General features: G+C 45.6%; 1 protein-coding gene and 1 pseudogene across 1 annotated transcript in view; one reads left to right on the forward strand and one right to left on the reverse strand.

Moving 5' to 3' along the window:
• SDSL (serine dehydratase like) overlaps positions 1 to 19,055 on the reverse strand; it is a 70,766-nt gene that overhangs the window by 47,269 nt on the left and 4,442 nt on the right. The window lies entirely within an intron of this gene.
• Positions 17,443 to 17,649, forward strand: LOC146045452 (U2 spliceosomal RNA; annotated as a pseudogene).

Below are 19,055 nucleotides of genomic sequence, written 5' to 3' on the forward strand. Positions count from 1 at the left end.
TTCATAAATGTCAAAGGCTTTTATTGACAATTACATAAAATGCATGCAAAGAGTCAATATTTGCACTGTTGACCCTTCTTTTTGAAGACATCTGAAATTCACACTAACATGCAGTCAATCAACTTTTGGGCCACATACTGACTGATGGCCTCTCATTCTGGCCTAATCGGTGCTTGGAGATTGTCAGAACTTGTGATAAATTATCAGTAGGATTAAGGGCCTGATTCTGGTTCACTCGCCAAAGATTTGGGTGAGTTATTTTGTTTCTGTGCAGAGAAAATACCGGCAGCTTCATGTTTAGTGTTTTGTTTCTTCCATTATAGAGAGAATTTGCCTTCTCCAGACAAGACTTTTTCCCAGATGTACCAAACAATCTGAAACGGGAATCATCGTAGAAAACAACTCTACCCCTGTGCTTAGCTGTCCAATCCATGTACCTTTTGCACAATATCAATCTGTCCCTGTTTTTCTTGGAGAGAAGTGGATTCTTTGCTGTCCTTCTTGACACCAGGCCATCCTCCAAAATTCATCACAATCACTCACACCTGCCTGCTGCCATTCCTGAGTAAGCTCTGCACTGGTGGTGCCCGATAGCCACGCGTGGCCTCTGACCGACAACCTCTTCAACAGACGTCCTGGTCCACGGTATATCGGCGGTGCTGCAAGACTGGTCCCGGCCTCTCCCGTCGGTGTGGTGGGCGTTGATAACATCAGTGGCAAGCTGGTCATTGTATATTTTAATGTATGTGAGATTTTATACTTCAGTAAAATTATCTTTGAAATATATGCTTACACTGTGCTCCCTCACCTTTCTTTGCATATATATATATATATATATATATACACATATATATATATATACATATATATATATATATATATATATATATATATATATATATATATATATATATATATATATATGAAAAGCACATGAGGAGAGAGGGCCCTGGCAGACAGGGGAGACACAGAAGGGGTAGAAGTGAGCATAAATAGGCATAAATAGAAGGTTAGGATATTTGAAAGATACAGGTAATTTTTTAATTTCTTAAAATAATTAATAACCAATGTAAATTCTGTTTTCACAATTGTAGATTATCAAAAAGGAGTAAAGGCAGTCAATGATGTTTTTACCAAGTTCTCTCTTGCTCCAGATTTACAGGACTTTAACTAAAGGCATTCATTTTATACTTTCTTTCAATTATTTTATTTTTACAGAAGAATTTTATACCAAAAGAGAGCCTCATTTTAAATATATACATGATTACAATATTAGCTACATAAGAAACGTCATTGCATTAAAAAAAAAAAGCTCATGCAGATGTAAGAGGCTGTGATATTGCAGACAGAATTGGCTAAAAATTAAATGCTAATTATTCCCAATTTTGAAAAATTCTACCATCTGCCTTTTTTCTAGGTAAAATGATTTATATAATATATATCTAAGCTAAGTCTGCCATTTGTTAGTATATTTATTTGTATGTTTTTTTATGTACCTACAATTGGCATAACGTTTTTTTTTATGTCTTTAATCTCTTCTTTTTTTATTATTATTTCTGTATGGTTCTACAAAACTTCATAAAAAATGGCCACCGCATACAAAACCCTACAAACCATTCCAAAATGGCCACTGCCATAAAGAAGGACATTGAATATATCTGGATATGGTAGAGAACAAACGCTCTCATGCACTGGAAACCACAATTGGAGGAACAGGAAATATGTCACCGGAAGTGATATCAGTGGAATGCATATGGAGTACAAATACTTTTGGTATTAAAGAAAGGAAGATGGACAGTTGGCTGGAACTATGGAGGGGCATGGGAATGATCTCAGTCTATACAATTGCTGTATAGCTTCCTGGCTAATTGACTCATGTCTGTTATTAGGTATTTAGTATGTTTTAATGGATTCATTAGGGTTATATATATTTGCCCCAGTGGCACAGCAATAGCCCCCGCAGACCCCACGGTGTTAGCTCCTGTGGAAATGTGTCTCCTTGCTGGGGTAGTGTGTGTGCTATCAGTGCCAGAAGAGCAGCAGGCTGTGGGGGAGCTGTGCCTCCAGGGGGACAACACTGGGATCAAGCGTCGGATCTCAGCCTTGGAAGAAAAGCTGCAGTGAGTGTCTGGTGCCGGGACCACCTGCTGGCTCCCAGCACAGGACTTGAATTGGCATCGGGCAGCGCCCTGGAATTTGTATTTCAAATTTGGTGCTAGACCGGCAGCCAATAAGAAGCACATGCTGTGGCAAGCCAATCAAAGCTTGCTGTGTTAGAGCTTGCCACTTCCCATGCCTCTGACATCAGATGCTGGCGGGAGGAATATAAGAGAGAAGTGCAGTGGGAGGTGCAGGGAGAAGACACCAGTGGAAGAGCTCCAGTGGCCATGGAAGAGCCTAGAAGATGCCATGCTCAAGGCAGAAGGCGCCAAATAAAAGAAGAAATGAAGAGGTGGCTGAGGACCAGGGAGTGTTGCAGTGTGGGAGAAATGAAAGAGCTAAAGAAGCAGCCCACCGCAGCCTCCCCCAATGGTACAGATTGGGCTACAGTGAGGCCTCCCTGTCCTAACACCCATACATCAGGGAAGTTGGGTACAATCAGGCTAAGGCGTGTTGGGCATGATAGGTGGACATAGGTGATAGGTAGGCCTTAGGCCTGCAGGCTCAGTAAGCGGCACTATGTCCTATTTGTTTGGCGTGAGCACCAGAAACTATTTGCATGGGGATAAAAAGGTATAGATATGCCACTGTGCACAGCAAATATTCTCCTCATACCTTGATAAAGATACTATGTTGTAGCGCACGAGGACAAAGGGTAAACTCTTTTTTTATTTTAAGATTACTGTGCCTAATCCTGCCAGCTGTAAATATCCCAAAAATCATGTCCCCCTCCCGGCCCCCCGGGAAGGTGGGCAATCCTCCCGCATTGGCCAGGCAACCCCCGCACAACCGTTCCCTGCTGCACAAAATTACCGGTTTTCGCGGGTCCACGCGAGGGGTGGGGCTAAAATGACGCAAATCGCGTCATTTTAGCCCCTCCCACAATTCGTGGACCCACGAATTACGTTGTTTGACTGTCATGGGGGCGGCGCTTGAAGACATCTGCCTGTTTTGCCCCCCTGACATGCTCCTGTCGGGTCTCTTCTCCGGGCTTCTCCCGGAGAGGAGAAAAAAAAAAGTCGGCAAGTATGGAATATTCCCCAGATCACACACTAGCCCAGATTTTCTTCAGTCTCACACAAGTATGAAAAATTACATTTTAAAAATATAAACCGTTGTCTTCTATTTTTCTGTGCTACCCCTCAAGTCAAAACCTAGCTAGGCTACTGAGACTGTCTGATTTATATCAGTTGCTGGGATATAAAGTGATGAGATATTGTAAGTATTTACAACAGCAGAGGGCAGCACAGGCTGAGCAATTATTTTACACTCATTCTTTTGGTATCTTAACAAATGTTTCCTCACATGTAGCAGGCTATCCGCATGGCCATAAAGGGCTTTGACTTTTTATATCATGAAGATTTTATGAATTTATAAATTTTATTAAACACGTACAGGTAAGGTAATGGTAATGTAATTGCTAAGCGTCTTTGCTCTTCATGTTATATGTGTAACAAATAACAGATTGTAAGTTTGTGAGCAGGGCCCTCCTACCTCTAAATTGTTTTTTTACTACCCAGTTTGTTTTATCACTGTTTCCTATTGTAAAGCGAAACAGATTTTTCTATGCTATATACTGTAAAAAATAAAAATAAATAATTATTTAAAAAAAACATATGTATACATATCAACAGTGGCATAACAATGGTTCTGCAGACCCGCTTAGGGGAGCCAGTGCCAGCCGAGTCTGCAGGGATTTTGTTGCGCAGCCTGAGCTGACAGTCAGATGGGACTCGGACATGTGGGCATTGCTAGCACCAGTGGCAAGAAAGTACGGATTTGCCATACAAGACTCATCTGCCTGCCACCCGCCAAGGAGAGGCAGAGGTGGACTGCATCCTCCAGTACAACTAGGTACAGCCTCACAGTCACACTGCCGGACACTGGACTGACGCAACCCACACGCAGCCAGCACAGAGCCGTGACTCCAATTCATAACATGCATTTTGCAGTATGTAACCTCTGTCTCATGTCATCTCCATTTTCTATCACTGTCAACGTACCCTGTGTATGGATGTGGCATTTAGATTTAGTGCAGCTGCAGTAGGGGTTGTCCTGCTGGAAAAATTATTTCTGTAAAATACAAATCAGCAGAGACAGACACTTAACCTCTGCTGCACCTGGCTGTGGACATGCTGACTTTCAGTTACAGGCAATTGAATGTAAGCTCCTCCATAGATGATTTGGCAAATACACCTTATAAAGGGAATGTGATTAGCATGCCGGCAGTCCTAATACTGACACCGGTATCTTTTGGGGGGCACGGGTCACCATAGAGGGCCCCTAGCTAGATGGGTGCTCAGGGGGTCATGGTCATGTTGCTGAAAGGCCGGCCAACGACACCACGGAGATGTGGATAGCAGTGGCCAAGCACAGTACAATAGCTCTAGCATGCTGGGTTGGGGGGGAGGGTGATGCGGCCGTCGCCGCTCCACGGGAGGGAGAGTTGCCGCTGCCGAGTTGCTCTACCGGGGTGTGGGGGGGGATTTCAAACCAACCCCACCACTCACCCACTGTACGGGGGTTGTGGCCGCCACTCCCCTGGCTCCACCGGGAAGGGGGGGGGGACCTGCTCCCGAGTTCCACCCTCCAGTGGCTGGCACCCCCAGGCAAATGCCTAAAGCTGCCTAGTGGTGGCACCGGCCCTGCATGTAATGTAGGTGTGATGTAATTGTGTGTAGTTAGTACTGCGCTCTGTACTTTCATTTTTCACTGCAGGGGACACACCTGGGTGGCAAAAGATATGCCCGAAGGTTGAGACAGACATGTCCCCTCAACAACAATTCGCATGAGAGTTTGATTAGAATCTGTGCGATTGACAAACCCAAACCGATATACATCTATGGGTTTAAGGTAGTCTTCTCCTGCAAGTCACACCCTTTGCAGTGAGGCCAAACTCTTGCAGTAAGGCCACACACCCTTTTTGGAATGTGTGTACAAATTCTTTATTTTTAAAATGGCTAAAAGGGGGGGGTTTATATTAAATTTTTAGGGTGAAATTTAATAGGATGAGAGATTTAGAAAGTGAGAGATTTGGTAAGAAATCTCCAGGGTTTTTTAAAGCGGCAATCATTTATACCTCAAAACCAATTTGATTTTGCAGTGTAAATGAATGCTGCTTTTAAAAAATTGGAATTTTCTTACCATATGGAATTCCATACTAAAATTACATATAGTATACGTGATGTGCTCATATCTATGAGTATAAAAGCAAGCAAAGCACAGTACCATTTAATACATATAAAGAATCAGCTCAATTGGCCAGGTATACTTGTGTATACTAGGCAGTGGCAGAACTCTGGGAGGCAATGGAGTCATCTGCCGCTGGGCTCCTGCCCTCAAGGGGGCACCTCTCCACCACTGCCAGTTTTAATTCATTAATTGAAAGCCATCAAAATCGCTTCTGTGGCTGAGTTCTGAAATATATATGTGTTCTCCCTCTCTTTCTGTATATACATACAGTATATACTATATATTACATAACAGACTATATATATTTTGAAGAACGTTGTGTGTGTGTGTGGGGGGGGGGGGGGCACCAATATTCATCTTGTCTTTGGGTAACTGGGAAATACTTACGCCACTGATACTAGGAATTAGATTTTGATTGCTGTGCAACAGCCAGGGTGGGGACAAGCAAAACAGTGACAGTACAGATATATAACAATACAGATATGCACTAGACTCATCCTGACGAAGGACATGGCATATCCTGGTGAGGGCACAGACATGGGGAACATATATTTACTGAGCTGTATAGCACCTAGGCAGCCCTTTAGTGGCGCCACTTGGTGACTGCAACAGCCAGATAGGTAGACAAGTAAAAATGCAGATGTAGAACACCACAGGGGAGACACGGGGTACTTATTTTGGCTAGCGGCACAGATTCTAGGCAGCAGTGGAGGGAGAGCCAGTGTGATTGGTGGTGGGGGGGGGGGGGGGGTAGAGTCAGTGAGGCTTACGAAAGTCAGTGTGAGGCCTGGGGCCGAAGTATATGATAATTGGACAAAGACATCTCCAATACCATAAAACCGGCCATAAAAGTTACCAGGTAGCCAGCATAGTCCCAATATGGAATTGTGGAATAGATGGTGATAGTCCAACAGATTCACATATATAGGTGTATGGTAGACCTGGGGGACTGTGCAGTTATATTGCCACCTCGGAAAGTCTCCGGATATTGATGGTAAAGGAGAAAGCATGTATATTTGCACACTTTACCACTGAGAAGATTACCTTATGGACATCTTGGACATTGCAGCCATGAAGTAGGCAACCCTGTGTTACAGGGTGTGTTGGAGAAATTACAGATAGGAGTTGGTTGGTGGTTAGTTTTTCTGTAGCCCCCATTTCAAACTACAAGGATAGTACAGTATATGCCCCTTGATTTCATTTACATGGGCCTTTTTCATGAAAATATTGTTCTCTCTTATACATCCTTCCCACACCCTCCCTAACCTATTCCCTAACTGAACTATTCACGTACTCAAAAAAACAAGGCATTAAAATCTATATTTGTTGGTATGCTAGTCACAAGCACTGATTCAGTTTGTGACTGTTCCCTGCAACATGCACAAAGCTAAGTGCAGCTTGTGTGTCATACCTGTAACACTTATGCTGCTTTCACTCCGCAAAACCTGCTTAGACCAGGTATTTAAAACATTTTTTTTTTAAAGGTGTCAGAGCAAGTTTAACCCCTTTCATATCGCATGTAAATACATGGTCTAAAGCAGGTTTGCGGTGTGAAAGCAGCATCACTCTGCCTGCCCTCCTACAGCAGCAGCTCTCTCTCACTACTATCACTCAGTGGCAGCTCAGTGCAGCCCTGGGGGGTGACGTCACAAGATGGCGGCGCCCAGTGCCACGTCAAGTAGCAGGGAATAGCAGCCAGTGACTGACAGCAGGGGCAGCCGCCGCCGTCAGGTGTTAGAGGGGGTACCAGATGTGTCGCATTCCCCTGGAATATTGCAGCATGCGATGCGATTCGATTTTTAATTGTACAAGCACCCATGCCATGAGATGTGATGGGTGCTTACAATGAGATGTAACCCCCAGTATCCACGCCATCCCGAAGCATGGCGATCACAGCGGTAGGCATTCTCTGACCTTTTCATACCTACACTATCCACGTCGGCGTGGAGTTGATCTTAGATAGTGTGGCGAGCGCGAAGCGTGGCGAGCTCAGCGAGCCCCGCGTGGGGAAGCGGCATAAGAGTCCAAAGCGTGGCAAGCGCAGCGAGCCCCGCGAGGGGACACGGATTACTTTACATGTATTCCACGTCGCCTCGTGGCTCACGCTGCGCTTGCCACGCTTCGGGCTCGTATTCCGCGTCTGCTCGCCACACTTCGGGCTCGGTGGCTCGACACACTATCTAGATTCTGTCAATCTGCCTCTTCAATGCTGTCGGGAAAGACAGCATTGAATAGGCGGTCACTGCTATTTCCCTCATCGTAAATACTGGCCCAGATTGAATACTCCCCATTGTCTTTCAGCTATCTGGAAGCCGATATTATGGGGCCAACTATCCAACACACAATATGACAATATGTTGTAATCTGTTCCACCTATACCAGGAATAAACTCCTTCATGCTTATCCAGCTCCATTCTTATTACTTCTGCCTCATCTTTTAGGTCCTTAGTGATCCATTTAATGGACACTAGGGGTTATTTTGGTTGACTCTTTCTGGCAAATTCCTTCTTAGATGGACAAAACCATGAGCACTGCAGGGGGGCAGATGTAACATGTGCAGAGAATTAAATTTGGGTGATTTTTTTTGTTTCTGTGCAGGGAAAATAAGGACTGCTTTATTTTTACACTGCAATATAGATCTCACTTTGAAATAAAACCCCATCCAAATCTAATTCTCTCTGCACAAATAAAATCTGCCTCACCTGCAGTGAGAAGGAATTTGTCAGAAAGAGTAAACAAAAATAACCCCCCATATATATGACTTAGCTCCCTTGTCTAGTTATTATGACAGCATACTAGTAATTGTAGACAAACTTACCAAAGTAATTTTATTTCTCTAAAATTTTTATTCACCTTGTCTCCTCTCATAGCTCAGGTTTTAATCACAGAAATGTGTCGCCTCCATGCTTCTCCTGATAATCTTGTACTACCAATGAGCTCAGTGAACATTATGACTTTTTTGTAATGTGCAGCAAATTCACAGTTGCTTGTTCCAATGGTTCCAAAACTTATTTCAGTGGTAGCCAACCCTAGCCCTCGAGAGCTACCAACAGTTCACATTTTCCAGACAACCTAGCTGCTGCACAGCTGCACTCATTAATCACTAACACATTTTAAAAGATACACAGATCGAGCTAATTAGCTCACTTGTGATTCTGTGAGGAGACCTGCAAAACATGCACTGTTGGTAGCTCTCGAGGACCAGGGTTGGCTACCCCAGACTTATTTGAATCACCCTAGAGCAGTGGTTCCCAACCTGGGGTACTAGTACCCCTGGGGCTACTCTGCAGACCAGTTGGGGGTACTTGAAAATAATATTGGTAATGGCGGACGATGAAAAGGTCTTTTGATGACTGAAGAAGACCCATTGCCATGGAGACAAACCATGTTGTGTCATATGCCTAACCAGCAATCCACTGGGAGCTTCCCATGCTGCCCTCAGACATCAGCCTTCATCTGCCCAACACTGACACAGGTGGAGGAAGCAGCGGCATTAATCCTGCAGGTGTTAGCGGGAATCCTGGAGATAATACACAACCATTGTCTAGACACAGAAGGGCATTATTCCTTGCTGTATACTACTCCTCCGCTCCTCCTTAATATAAGGACATGCATAAGGATCCGCATAAGTGCTAAGTACTGTCCATATTTCAAAATGAGAGGAGGGGGTACTTATCAATGAAAAGCCTAATCAAGGGGTACGGGAGAGAAAAAAGGCTGGGAACCACTGCCCTAGAGTATCGGTATTTTTTTCCATGGCATCCCTAGGTCAACAGTTTCCCCAAAAATCTTACATTAAGTAAATTGTGTTTATATGTCATCCGTCGGATGTGGCAGCTGTTGGGTCAGCCTTGTAGCCGTGGTGGAGGTGGTAGGGGCGGGGGCGGCCGGGCATAAGGAGTAGGAGAGAGCAGGTCAACTGCCACTCAGGGCCGTCTTTTCGTATGGGCTTAATGGGCACTTGCCCAGGGGCCACAGGTGTATAAGGGCACTATGCTTATAGCTGAGGACCCTCTTTTTCCAGGGATTTCAGAATTTTGAAAATCGGCCATAGGAAACTGGAGATTTCCAACTTCAAAGCAGCAGTCCACATCCGACCTGTTAATTGTAATACCCAGTCATATTTCTCAGGTTCTCTCTGACTCTCTGAGTTTTTCTGAGAATATATTCCAAAAGCTGGGACTCTCCCCTTTCTGTCAACATTAGTGGCTTGTCTCTATCATACCCAGAACCAGAGATATCAGCCTACCAGCAGCCGGTCCTTGCTCCGGATATAAACGTCTGGTGTACAGTTTTATATTTTTGTCAATGGATTGCTCTGGCTCCTGATCTCTGATCTCCAAGTTCCCAGCATCTCCTGAAAGTTGGGACTCTAGGTTTTTATACTAGGCTAAGAAATCTATTTCCAGATAATGGCGATATCTGCAGTCAAACAAGCTGCCCTTCCACCGGAAAATGACGAATATTAAGCCCACTCCATTATCCAACCCTCCCCTGCGTATAAAACACCCCCTACCTCCCTGGAAGTCATTTACAAGGGACCCCTCATTCAGCTCAGTGCCCCCTTCCACACGTTGGTGTTCAACCTCCCACCACCTGTGCAGTAAAGGAGTAATTAGCAGAAGTTACTTCTTCAGGTCCTACATGTTGAATGGTAGATAGAGCACCCCCTGCCACCCGTGGGACATCAAAGCTGTTGCTGATAGCACCCCCCACCTCTAGGAGGGGAGAATAGGTAAGGGCCCCAGTGCATTGCTTTGCCCAGGGGCCCACACTGCTGTTAAGACGGCCCTGCTGCACTGTGTGTGCAGTGGTAGCAGCAGCAGTCACCCACCGCTGTGGAGCTCAGCACCAGCATGGACACTCTCACGAGATGATGATTTCATCATCTCGCGAGTCTGACTGTGTGTCTGCAGCAGCCTGGCTGGGACCGGATGCTGCAGTCTGCCCATAGGGAGGAGAAGGTGCAGTGGAGAAGGTGCTTGAGCTGACCCAGTAAAAACAAGTCTATTCTGTAAGTAAATTTTTCTGTATATAATATCATGGCTGTTTTTTTATTTTTTATTTGGGGGGGGGGGGGGGGGGGAGATAACCCGGGCACATGATTTCCTGTTGTTTATTAGTTTTTTCACTTTTTTTTATTTTTAAGTTTTGGCTGCCCCGGACACTGTAAAAAAAAAACATAAGGGCTCTGCTGGGCTGGGCTAGCTATAAGCATGTAAGCCCTCCCTTGTTGTCCGGGATCTTGTTGGCTCCTCTGCACACATGATCTTTGCAGTGCAGAGGAGCTAATATGTGGATGTCGCCCGCCCGCCTTCACATCATTATGCCCCACACTGCCGCAAAATGCAGATGAACAGCGCAGCCTGGGTTCGGGACAGAGAGTCACTGCCAGTGGGACACAGACGTACGACAGCCGGCCCTGCCATGACATCAGCGGAGCAGCTGAGGCAGCGGCTGCAGCACGGGCGCCCGTCAGAGGAGTCTGGGCACCGACTTCCTGGTGGTCCTTCTCCTGGACTGGTGAATCACCGTCAGTGAGTTTGAGTTATAAACAGCCTCAGGCAGCTCAGCTGCATATGACAGTGCTGCAGTGCGGGGAGAGGGGCATGAGCTGACATGGTTGGAGGCTCATTGCCCAGGGTTTTCCCTTATGGGGTGGGGCATAATGTGTACTGGGTATTACAGCGTGTGGTATAATTTGTAAGATTCATATGGTTTGTTGCATAATGTGGCCATTCCCCTATTGTCATGTAGTCTTGTATAGTTTCATATGATTATGCCCCATCATGACACATGGCCAAGCCCAATTTTGGCTTGTGTGCCTAAGGCGCACACTTATGGTACCACTAACAAATTATTTCTGCTTGTGCCACTGGGTACAGCATTCCCTTTTGAGGCCACAACCATGTTTTATTAGGCCATACACCCTTTTCTAGAGACCTGCTTACACAATTTATTTATTTATCATTTATTTATTTACAGTTTCTTATATAGCGCAGCAGATTCTGGGTAACAACAGACAGACTTGAAGGTAGGAGAGCCCTGCTGCAAGCTTACAATCTATAGGGACATAGGAGGGAAACACAAGGACAGGCACCAGTAATAGCATAGCAGTCCCACCAAGTTGCAAGTCCAGAAGAAAAGCTATATGTAAGTGCTGAGCAATATATTGCTCATTGTCTCCTCAGAGAGCTATGCGTGTAGAACTTAAATATGATAGGATTGCCTGAAGAGGTGAGTTTTCAGGGAACGCTTGAAAGTTTGGAGGCTAGTGGAGAGTCTTATTGTGCATGGAAGGGCATTCCATAGGGTGGAAGCAGCCAGATTAAAGTCCTGTAATAGTGAATGGGAGCTAGTGATCCGTGCAGAAGAGAGACGCAAATCTTGTGCAGAGTGTAGTTTTCGAGATGGGAGATATTTTGTGATTGTAAAGAGATATATGCTGGTGCAGTATGGTTAATAGCTTTATATGTGAGTAGAAGTGTTTTATACTGAAGGCAACCACAGAAGGGACTGGAAGAGCGGATCAGCAGACGATGAGTGTCTTGTAAGGAAGATCAGCCTAGCAGCAGTGGCACTCCCCGTTGTTAATTGTGGTGTCCAACCCCCCCCCCCCCCTGTCATTTTTTCCTGGATAGATATATATATATATATATATATATATATAGCAAGGGTTGGGGTCCGGCATTCCTCCTTAGAATTTAGAATGCCTCGGTGCCTTCCACAAGGTGATCAAATAGTCGATGTGTGTACCTAGGTACTGGGGTGGCACTCGTAGGGCTTCACTTAATTCAAAAGAACTGCAAGCCACACTGCAGTATATATATATATATATATATATATATATATATATATATATATAAATATTTATATTATTTATATTTATATATATTGGGGGCCTCGGGAAGTTGTTGTACCGGGGACCAATTATCTTGGCACCCCTGCAACTGCTGCACCAATAGTAGTTCTGCCTCTGCTTAGCAAATGATCTATCTATACAAAACAAAAAGAGTAAAAGAGTGCACAAATGCAAATCTCTCTATGTATATATGTGTGTGTGTGTGTGTATATATAGGATTCACTGCGCTGGAGTGAAAAAAAGCAGCTCAGTTTTTTTTTTAAATTGATTAAGAACAATAGGGGGGATGAGCGCTAATAAGAATAGATAGAGAGGTATAGGATAGAAAGATCAGTGAATGAAAAAACACCTGAAAAAGTAAAATGCGGGTTAATAATAATGTTTACAGCTCCTTTGAGCTGTTTTGTAATGTCCGTGGTGCGTGCAGCCTTACTGTCCCTACCTCTAAGTCCCGGAGTCTGGTATGGATGGTAATGGGAGACCCGTGCGTGCCTGTTGATAGTTGCGCCGCACGTCTCCTCTCTCTCTTCAGATGCTGTGATTTCGGGACCGGACCGGGGCCGGGTGAGGCGGATAGGAGTAGCCTGTTCAACGCGTTTCATGCCTTTGGGCACTTTTTCAAGAAATTCTTGAAAAAGTGCCCAAAGGCATAAAACGCGTTGAACAGGCTAATCCGTGGATTCCCAAGCGTGCCCCCCTCCTCAGGACGAAGGATCCATCTCTGCTCAGCTTATACATCAGCCACCGCAGGGAGTGAAGGTACGGACGGACGGGAGCGGAGAAGAAGCGTGTGGCTATTCCATCAGTCACACTGCGCCTACTCCTATCCGCCTCACCCGGCCCCGGTCCAGTCCCGAAATCACAGCATCTGAAGAGAGAGAGGAGACGTGCGGCGCAACTATCAACAGGCACGCATGGGTCTCCCATTACCATCCATACCAGACTCCGGGACTTAGAGGTAGGGACAGTAAGGCTGCACGCACCACGGACATTACAAAACAGCTCAAAGGAGCTGTAAACATTATTATTAACCCGCATTTTACTTTTTCAGGTGTTTTTTCATTCACTGATCTTTCTATCCAATACCTCTCTATCTATTCTTATTAGCGCTCATCCCCCCTATTGTTCTTAATCAATATGTGTGTGTGTGTCTGTGTGCGCCTGAGTGTGCATGTCTGCGTGTGCCTGTCCTTGTGTTGCATATTCAACATTTGAAATGCAAAGTATTTAGTCACCATTTTCTCTTCAGCAGATATATAGAGAAGCATTTTCGCACAACACGGTCACCTTTACACAGAGACCCAGAGAAGAGGTGTACAATGTGTACTGTACTTTACAACCTAAACCTAATGCGGACATGCCATTATGTCCCATACTCTTCTCAAGCAGAATGCTTCAAATTTTATTTCAGAAAACTTCTGAAGGTTACCAGGGTTAATCTTAGAAGGTAATTATTATAATCCTAAATCCTAGCCTAAATTGCACCACCCCCTATCCCCAGCCCCATGACCCTGACACATAAAAGAAAGAAAATCTCTCCCTTTAACTAAAGTCACATAACACTTATGACACCTGGTGACTCATGAATTCCACAAATAATGACAATTTCTGCTCTGCACCACACAAAGCCTACTCCAGCAAGGAAGGACAAGCTCTGCCTTCGCACACACTAATTCTGGTGTGTCTCCACTTTCCATGCCAGCTCATTACGGGTCTGGCTCTCAGTTTCTTGTGCAGCTCCAATTTCACAGTTGTCTTGTGAAAATATGCTAACGACACCGTATTGTGCAAAGAGAAGCCCACTGCCAGTGCCTCACATCCTCATACGTACAAAAAGTGGAATCATTGGGAACATAGAGCCAGGGGCGTAACTATAACTTTGTGTAGGCCCTATAGACAAATTTTGAAAGCCCCAAACATTTCATGGAAAATGAAGGATGGAGGGAAAGACAGTTGAGTGAGAGGAGGCATCAGGGAGAGAGAGAGAGAGAGAGAGAACAAGAAGGAGCTAGGGAGTAAGGGCCGGATGTATTAAAATACATTGCCGCCCTTTGCCGCCCGCCCACCGCGATGCCAGCGCATAAGTACTAACATATGCGGCTGACATCGCGGTGCGGTGTTGGAGACTCCGCGTGATACCTGTACTGTGGTGTGCGGGGGGTCTCCGTCATCTCCCTGCCGCCTGCTTCCCCCCTTACGCCGGGGACAGCTAAGCAGGCTATCCCCGGCATCTCCTCCTCCCCCCTGCAGCCGGAAGGATGTCCGGCTGCTTTACTAGGGGGAGGAAGGATTTCCCTTCCGGGTCCAGGAGGACCTGGACTATGGTAAGCCAGAGGAAGGGGGACACGGGGGTCGGCGGTTGGCGGGGAAAAGAAGCCCATAGGCTTCTATAGTGGATCGCAACCCAAAGGTGGCGATACCCTACACTGTAGGTATCGTGGTGGCGGCGGCGTTTTAATACATAGGAAAATGCAGTAAAACAGGGTTTTACCGCATTTTCCCCTTAGTACATCCCGTCCTGAGGGAGAGAGAGATATTGAAAGTGTCAGGGAGGAATGTAGAGAAGGAATCAAAGAGAGGGGAGCAAGAGAGAGTGTCAGGGAGAGACAGAGAGAGTTTGTGTCAGGAAGAGAGAGGATGTGTCAGCAAGAGAGAGAGAGAGATAGCGATAGAGAAAGAGAGATAGTGTTAGGGAGAGAAAGTCAAAGAGAGTATGTCAGCAAGAGAAGAGAGACAGTATCAGGGAGAGAAGGAGAGAGACATTCCATAACTAGACATACCCTGTGTCAGAAAAATATTTAGTGCCCCCTCTCTCATATTTAAAATTACACCAGTGCACACCTTCACAAATACAGGTCTTCATGTGTTAGAGGCGAGGTCATAAAAAATTACCAATTTATGTTATGTAGCATAGTAGTCAACATTATCCAAATTATGCCACACAGTAGTGCCACTTATACACAATACATCCGGCAGAGCCACTTATATACATTACACCAGCTAGAGCAGATTTTACACATTACATTACACCAGGTACCCCTATACATTATGCTAGGTAGAGTCCCCTTTACATATTACTCCAGGTAGAGCCCCCTTTTATACCATACTTGCCTACTTTTGAAAAATAGTTTCAGGGAGATTATAGTAGGTAGTATAATTTTGCAAAGCGCCACTTTGAGGGGGCGTGTCATGCTCCTCCCAAAGGGTGTGTCTAGTTCCATATAAGGAGATACTGTGAACGTGGCACCTAGAAGCGTGGGTGTGTACTGCTACATTTTAGAGGAATCTTTTAAAATGATTTATATCCATATGTAGATGAGCCCAAAGCAGTTAATAAGAGCTACTATACTTGCTAAAGTGCTAGGATATGGTGCTGGTGATTCAATGTAAATGTATCTATCTCTCATTCCCTTTTTCCCCAAAAATGTAAGTGTAATGTGGGCTAGGTGAAATGAGGAAGATTGCTAGACTAATGAGGGAGAGAGAGAGATTGCTGCTATTTCAGGGAATCTCCTGCAGAATGCAGGAGGGTTTTACACATAGGGAACTATTATAGTTCACTCTAAAGCCGTGTACACACGGCTGCGATGGGGGCTGCTGAAATCGCTGGGAATATGGTCACTGGCGACCATATTGCCAGTGATGGGAGTGTGCCCCGGCGATAAATCGCCGGGTGCGTGCTCCAGTTTTCAGCCCCGTTCTAATCGCTGGTCGCAGGAGCTTGCTTCTGCGACCAGCTGTTTACCTCTGCAGCACCGCCGGCAAAGGTTCCCTTTCATCAGCGACCATCTCTGGTCGCTAATGAAAAGGAGACACTGAGCAATATATTCCTAGCAATATATTGCTGAGCAATATATCTCCCCCATGTGTATGCACCTTTAGAGGCAAATTCCTTCAGATGGACAAAACTATGTGCACTGCAGGGGGGCAGATGTAACAAGTGCAGAGAGAATTAGATTTGGGTGGGGTTTTTCTTCAAAGTGAGATCTATATTGCAGTGTAGAAATAAAGCAGTCAGTTAATATCCTTGCACTGAAACAAAATAACTCACCCAAATCTAACTCTATCTGCACCGTTACATCTGCCCCCCCCCCCTGCAGTGCACATGGTTTTGTCCATCTGAGAAGGAATTTGCCTCTAAGAGTGAACTAGAATAAGGCCCATTATGCCATGTAGAGTCCCCTTCTACACAATACACCAGATAGAGTCCCTGTTACACATTACACCAGGTAGAGCCCCTTAACACAATACACCAAGTAGAGCCCTGTTATATATTACACCAGGTAGAGCCCCCTTATACACATTATGCAGGTAAAACCCCTTTACACAATACACCAGGTAGAGCCCTCTTATACACAATACGCCAGGTAGAGCTTCCGATACTCGCCAGGTAAAACCTATTAAACATGATGCCAGATAGAGCCCTGGTACACATTATGCCCACATTACAGCAGGTAAAGCCCCAGTATACATTACACTAGGTAAAGCCCACATTATGTGTTATGCCAGGTAGAGCTCCGTAGTGAAGGAGAAACACAAGGGGAGGGATAAAGACAGAGGGGGGGGGGGGGGGGGGAGTACTCCCTGACTCCAGCAGCCGCAGAAGACTCTAATGCTGAGGCCACTTTCTGGCATTAGGCCCCACCCTCTAAATACCCACAAATCATGGCACCACCGAGCCTTGGAACAACCCTATGTTTTCTCATAATGAGCGTCTGACCTAAAACACTGAGGGCTCTCCAGCTGTAAGCGAATCCGCAGTGGCTGACTTTGGAATGCCCAGAAAACAGTCATCCAAACCATACTTCCCTACTTTTGAAAAATAGTTTCAGGGTGATTATAGTTGGTAACATAATTTTGCACGGCTCACCATTGAGGGGGCATGTCATGCTTCACCCAAAGGGCGTGACTAGTTCCATATATGGAGAGATTGGGAAAAAAGATATGGAAATTGGCACCTAGAAGGGTTAACGTGTACGGCTACATCTGACAGGAATCTTTTAAAATTACATATTCAAATGTAGATGAGCCCCAAAGCAGTTAGTAGGAGGTACTATAATTGTTAAAGTGCTGGCAAATGGTGCTGATGATTCAATGTAAATGTATCTATCTAATACTTGCCTACCTGACCCTCTCCATGAGGGAGAAAATGCTCTGTTCCTGGACTTCTCTGGTAATGTATGATTGCCATCACCTGTGGTGAAAAACCTTTCTTATCAATTAACTAGCTCCCCACTCGGCCTTTTGGCTAAGATCAAGTGTAGTATCTGTTCTTATCAGTGGGTATGGACTGGCCTCTGGCAGAGAATAGAGAAAGGCTGGACTGAGTAGCTGCTCTGATGGGACCCCTCTTTTTTGCCTGGGAGTGGTGAAAAGTCTTGCTGAGTACCTTCACCTCTGCCTTTGGTAGGAGGTGTTGTTTCCGTAAATCCACTGGTAAGAGGGGGGGAGAAACACTGGGCCTAGTAGTTTGACTCTCTTGACGGGGTTCGTAGCCCCCGAAGGATGAGTCAGCGAAAGGCTCAGTCTAGTATCCATTCCCAGGGAGCGGAGAAAAGCTGAGACCGAGTAGATTGGTCCAGGTTGGCAAAGCCACCAGCCTGGGCACAGCGAAAAGCTCAGCCTAGTATCTTAACCCTGGGAGCGGAGAAACACTGGGACTGAGTAGATTGCTCTTCCGAGGGGGGTGCAGCCCCTAAGGGAGTCTTTCGAAAAGCTCAGTAGAGTACCCATTCCCATGCCAGGGGCTGGAAAATGCCCTACGATGGGAACAGAGAAACCTTGGTCGGACGCTGATCGGTCGGTTGCTTGGAGTCCGAGGCTGCACTGTGCCCCCGGGGAAACTCGGGGGTGCCGAACATGCACGGGTGATCCCAAAATCACCATGCACTAGTATGGCACTTGCACTGCGCACTTCCCCTTCAGGTAGCGCTTCACGTCCTTACCCCGTCCTTTTGGATTTTCGGCGAAGAGGACCCACCGTTCCCTATTTTCCCCTCTTCGGCCTTATGGTTGAGAGGGGTTAGGGGAAAAACGGGGCCCTATCTCCTTCGGGAGATGGACCCACTTCGAACGCACGGCCCCCTTTGCATGTGTTTAGGCACAGCACTGGTTGTAGGGAGCACACCTCGGGCTCCTAAATTTTTTTTTCAAACCCACAGGTGATGGCAATCATACATTACTAGGGATGTCCAGGATCAGAGCATTTTCTCAGAATGCAGGAGGGTATTCAACTATGCTCCAAACGCTCAATAGCCTGCCACTCACTGTGCAAATAAAGCTTCACTAATCCATTGCCACACATGCACATTAAGGCTTTGGACATGTTCAGTAGCAGAACTTTGCTCCACTGTGTCCACAATTGACATTGAGTCAACCCTGAATCAAGCCCTATATCAGGGTTGCCTACCTGACCCTCTCCATGAGGGAGACAATGCTCTGTTCCATGATTTCTCTGATAATGTATGATTGCCATCACCTGTGGGGAGCTAGGTAATTGATAAGATAGGTGTTTCACCACAGGTGATGGCAATCATACATTACCAGGGAAGTCCAGGAACAGAGCATTTTCTCCCTCATGGAGAGGGTCATGTAGGCAACCCTGAGATTATTGTGACTAGATAGCCACCGCCTAGACAGAAAGAAAACCTGTCACAAAAAGAATAAAAAAGTAGTTGTAGCGGATACACTCCAAAGAACAATATAGGGTTTTATTATTTCTTTTTGTGTGCAGATTTCAACAAAATCCCTCTCTCTAACAGAAAGAAAACCTGTCCTGTGTAATGTTGCAAGTGAATCGCGAATGGATCACTGACCGGCATTGGCTCACAAATCCATACAC

The sequence above is a fragment of the Crinia signifera genome, chromosome 1, assembly GCF_055691185.1.
Source record: "Crinia signifera chromosome 1, ASM5569118v1, whole genome shotgun sequence".
In the NCBI taxonomy this organism is placed as follows: Eukaryota; Metazoa; Chordata; class Amphibia; order Anura; family Myobatrachidae; genus Crinia; species Crinia signifera.